Here is a 5,896-nt window from a genome sequence, read left to right on the forward strand (position 1 = left end):
AATATTGGTACATATATGTATACGTTTAAAAATAACTATTTATTCATGAATTCATAAGCATTGGTTGAAATAAATACATATACAATGGAAAATGCATACAATAAAATTAATAAAAGTTGAATTTTATAACAAAAATATGAGCATTATTCAACTCGATGGCATCAGTATGCTTTATTGGCGCGCAAAACCACAAATGAAAATAAAATAAATATTACATTGTTTATATAGGAATGCTTAAGGGGGGGTAAGGTTTGTTTCGTCGAAAAAAGACCTTTTTTCGTGAATTTTTTAGAAAAAATTATTGCTGTAGGTTTATTTTACTTATTATTATATGAAAGTACAACATTTGAAGGATACTCAAAAAAAGTTTTATCGAAAAATAGCGAGGAATAACGGATTTTCGTCGATCTCTGCAGACACCTCGAAAAAAAGTTGTTGTGCGGTGACCAGCCTACAGCATCACTGGATCATCTAAAATCAAAAAATTAAAATGCTTTCTTTAGTTTATTAGTTTATCTTTCAATTGACGTCGAGTTTTTTTTAATTTTTCAATTTTTCAATTTTTGGTACCATTTTCAAGCCATAATGACGATTTTAGACGAAAAAATCGACCTATTTGTTATTGTAAAATTCTTAGAAATTATAATTTTTGGAAAAACTCGACTCATTCGAGAGCTATGTATATGTAGAATATTTGTACAATACTTCAAAACGGTCGATGTGGTAGTTTTTTCTGTAGGCTGGTCACCGGCTTTAAAAATGACATATTTGGGAAAATCGATTCAAAGTTTTGTATACTCAGCGCAGGTAGTCAAAGGTACCGTTATTCAACCTGCTGTAACTTCGTTAAATTAATTTTGTATATCGAAAATATGTAATTAAAATATTGCAAATTTTCAACTTTAAACGCGAATATCTCGAAAACTATAAGCTTCCTGCGGCTATAACTATATACATATATCCTTGATCAGGATAATTCCCTCTATCCGACCATATCCTTTTTATCCTTGAAATCTTGGGACGGTATACTAAATTCTTCCCAAATTTTCATTGGGATATTTTGTATTATGGATTTGCACAGCTTTGGCTTTTAAAATATTGCTGTTAATATTTACGTGCTTTTCACGCTGGGAGACAAACCACTTATATAAAGCCTTTTCCATCCTAATATATTCGCCTTTCTTTAACGATTGTCGTCTCAATGTGCCAGCATGTGTACCTTTAACACTTCTTATCACTTTCCGGAAATTTTTTAAAATTGTGCAAACACTCGATTTTGGAATACCATATTTCAAAGAGATTTCTTTCACGGTTTTCCTCTTCTTATTGTCGTCAATTATTTTTAATTTGTCACCCAAGCAAAGCCGTTTTCGAATTGAAGGCATTTTTAAATTATTTATGCGATATCCTCACTTTACCACTTTGAACTCACAACTGATATTTCGCGCAATGAAGCGTGCATAAAAAAATAAATAGAATTCTTTAAAAAATAGCTCAATAATAACAAGAACTAACGGGTATTTAACTGCCTGCATTGTTTTTTGTTGTAATACAACCAAAACCAAATACAAACGCCATACATTCGTAATATCGAGTTCATCCAATGTTCAGCTTTCGTTATATAGAGTCATCAATGTATTGAAAAACAGCGTTCGTTATATTGAACATTCGTTATATCGGCGTTCGTTATACTGGAGCACTACTGTATGTAGACTTCTTGAATAAAGTATTTGGTTAATTTGCCATATCTTTACAGTATATGTAGATATATTTTTTTCCTAATAAGTAGTTTAAAATTAGCTTAGACAACACTGTTCCGCCATACACAATAGCAATATTGGCAACATACTATTTAAATATGTATTTTGAAACAGGCAGACGAATGAATTTTTGTTATTTATTATTACTTTATATACACTCTACTCATTGATTTTAATTCAGGTTTTTGCAGTTTTATCAGGAGAAAATTTATAAATTTGTCTCCAGTTTCGTTAGCAGTTTAAGCATTTTCTGGATCCCGTTATTTGGCACAGTTGCTTATTTGCACCCAACATTTTTCTGTGGTGAACATTTATTAATTTACCACAGTAAAAAGAGGAATAAATACAAAATTTAATTATTCTTATATTTGCTAATAACACTCGTGCATTTAAGAATATGTATCAATATAGAATGATTTTATTCTGAAAAAATATTAAAGTTTTACCTATAATCAATATTTTTGGGACAACTTTCCCAAAAGTTTTAAGAAAATAACACAATGCAACCATTTTTCCATCAAGAGTCGGCCATCTTGGATGCCAATAGAAACACAACCCCAGACTCCCCTTGACAGTTCTCCATGGGTACCTCTCAGCTGTTGCTTTGTTTACATTCAATCAGCTGATACTTTCCTTACTCCTCCTCTACGATGGTCTTGACATTCATCATATACTTACCGTTATTTTTCGTAACAGTAAAGTGTGTTTTATGTGGATTACCCACTTAATGTGTGTTTAGAGTTTTGTCGTGGTGTTATTTATAAGAAAACTATTTACATTAATTATACAGTTTTTTTTTGCAAAAGCAAAATAGTGTATTTTGTGTTTTGGAGGTTAATTGTCGTGTTATTTATTTAAAAGAAGATGCCACCAGTAAAGCGTCACAATATCGGTCGGCGTACGCGTAGTGCAAGTCGAGTGCATAATCTTCGGAACAATGAGACCGATGAACAGCGTAGGCAGCGTTTGTAGGCAAACAGAGTGCGAATTTCAGAAGTGAGATCTACAACAACTACGGAGGAACCTACACCATCAACTTCAGGCAGGAGGCTACAAAGCAGACGATCAACCGGTACAATTAATTATGAACGTTTGGTATGAACCAACAGTCGATTATGCCGACGATGAATCAGTCAATATTGGGACAATGACTTCTATTTGTCAATATTGCAATGCATTAAAGTTTCCACTAGAACCGTCAGGATTATGTTGTGCGAATGGAAAGGTCAAATTACCACAACTAGCAACACCACCGGAACCACTGAATTTATTACTTTTAGAACACGAACCTCTATCAAAGCATTTCTTGCAGAATATTCAAAAGTATAACAGTGTGTTTCAAATGACATGATTTGGTGCAAACATAATTGAGGAACGGGGATTTAATCCAACTTTTAAGGTTTTTTTTTCTGTCACACACATCACATACAAACCTACATAACCATAGATGAGCAAAATCTATTGAGGCTAAAACATACAATTTAAAAGATTTATTTCATTTGCAGTGTACCTACATATGTATGTATATGTAGCTATGTATGTAGAATAATGCTGTGAGTTTGAGTCACATCTTGCAAGTTAAATTTGATCTTCTTTCCGTTATCCAAACAACCTATAAGTTGGCATACTCGTATGTATGAAAGTCAGGTGACAAGGTGTAGAAGATAACGGCAGAACAATAACGTTGCAAGTAAAAAATAAGGATGTGGTAGTTAACAACAGATGGATTGTTCCGTATTCACAGCTGCTCTCCAAAACCTTTAAAGCGCATTGCAATGTTGAGTACTGCAATTCGGTGAAGTCGATAAAATATGTTTGCAAGTACATACGTCACCAAAGAAAACGACATGGCTGTGTTTGGTAATGCAGCTTCTAATAACGATGAAGTTTCACAATATCAAATGGGAAGATATATTATAGTAGCAATGAAGCGATTTGGAGAATCTTTTCTTTTTCTATACACGAACGTCATCCCACCGTAGTCCATTTAGCTGTTTACCTGGAAAATGGACAAAGAGTTTATTTCATAACAGAAAACGCAGCGCAAAGAGCTTAGAGACCACCTGCGACAACGTTCACAAGTTTCTTCGAGACATGCGCAATTTATCCATTTGCAAAAACAGTGCTCTACTCGGAAATGCCAAAATAGTTTACATGGAATGCATCATCCAAAAAGTTTCAACGTAGGAAACAAGGACAGCCTGTACCGGGGTACGCAAATGTATATTCAACCGATGCTTTAGAAATGACGAATTTTTTTTTACCTGCGTTTGTTATAAGTTAATATTCGTGGACCAACTTCATTTAAATTTCTACAAACTGTCAATGGTGAATTGTGCACAACATATCGAGAAGCCTGTCAACGTTTACATTTACTGGAGGATGATATTCATTGGGATCATACACTCGCTGATGCTGTTATTTCTTCTACTTCTCATCAAATTCGATCACTTTTTGCTATCATAATTTCAGCATGCTTTCCATCGAGTCCACAAAACTTGTATAACAAATATAAAGACAATATGGCTGAAGACATTTTACATCAAATACGTGTAACAACGGCAAATCCCGATCTTGCAATTTACACGGAAATACACAACAAGGTATTAATAACTTTAGAGGATTTGTGCGTGATGATATCCGGTAAGATGTTGCACGAATTAGGAATGCCTGCGCCTAATCGCCCTATGCACGATGCATTCAATGGTGAATTTGAGCGAGAACGGCAATACGATACAAATGATTTAAGTCAATCCATACAAAATAAAATCTCACTTTTAAATCTGCAACAAAAAACAGCTTACGATACAATAATGAAATCAGTAAATGACGGCAATGGCGAATTCCTTTTCCTCGATGCACCAGGTGGAACTGGTAAAACATTTTTAATTTCATTAATTTTAGATACGATTCGGGCACAAAGTCAAATAGTACTGGCAGTAGCATCATCTGGGATAGCCGCTACATTATTAGAAGGTGGACGAACTGCACATTCTGAACTGAAATTGCCATTGAATTTGCAAACAATAGATCAACCGACATGCAATATAACCAAAACATCTGCAATGGCAAAAGTGCTACAAAATAGTAGATTAATAATATGGGATGAGTGTGTATGAGTGTGCTTGCGTGACAATCAAAAACTTTCCGGAGGCGCGATGATTCTACTGACTGGAGATTATCGCCAAACGCGGATCAACAGCTGCTGATGAAATAAATGCTTGCTTGAAAACATCATTTTTGTGGAAATAGAGAAACTTCGGGTATTATGGTATACCTATTCCTTTTTGGGTCATAACTCACAAGATACGCACTCAAAGCTTTCTAAATTTTGTGCATATTATCAGTGAAGTATTGGCTACAAGAATATGGAACAAGAATTGCGTTACAATAAAAAAAAAAATTATTTATGAGCAAAAATATAAAAAAAGTCAAAAGTTGGCACTTCGAAAAACGTGCGGGTAATTTGGTATACATGGTACGTTTAATATGGTATACTACACCATATTACCCTACCAATATTACGGCTATATATAAACCAAAAAGATAGTTATCTAGTAAAACAAATGATTAGTTATAGTGAACTTTTTATTAAAAAATTTAAATAAAATTAACAATATAGCCTCCTTGGCACCGAATTTATGTCAAAAAAGCCTTTTAGGCTAACGCAAAAACCAAATTCATTCTAAAAAAAAATGTATAAAAAATTTTGTGTTAAATTACACTTATTAATGAGCGAAAAAGCATTTCTTAGCTTAGATGCAAGAGTGGCAAAGAAATATGGCACTTCTTTTCGGAATGCAGTTACCGTGAGCCCAGATTATTTCGCATTGTAAACACGAGCTCCATGTTTGATCTTCTGTGTCGTCTTCACAGCGCCCATTACAGAAATTGCACAAACTTTTTTTTGAGGGAGGAGCGTCAGGGAACTCTTCCTTTCCATCGGATTCGTCTAAACATACGCTTTGATCCGAGTCAGTCGTAGACTCACGCCGTTGTTTTTTGCGAGCATATGTTTTCTTCTTTTTGACTGGCTTTAATGTCTTAGACTTACGTTTGTCTACTTTAATCAAGCTTTGTTGTAGCTCTGCTTTATACGGAGATGTGGTCAAAATTGTCGGCTTAGATTTCCTACC

This window comes from Bactrocera neohumeralis, unplaced genomic scaffold (genome assembly GCF_024586455.1).
Source record: "Bactrocera neohumeralis isolate Rockhampton unplaced genomic scaffold, APGP_CSIRO_Bneo_wtdbg2-racon-allhic-juicebox.fasta_v2 ctg743, whole genome shotgun sequence".
Lineage (NCBI taxonomy): Eukaryota > Metazoa > Arthropoda > Insecta > Diptera > Tephritidae > Bactrocera > Bactrocera neohumeralis.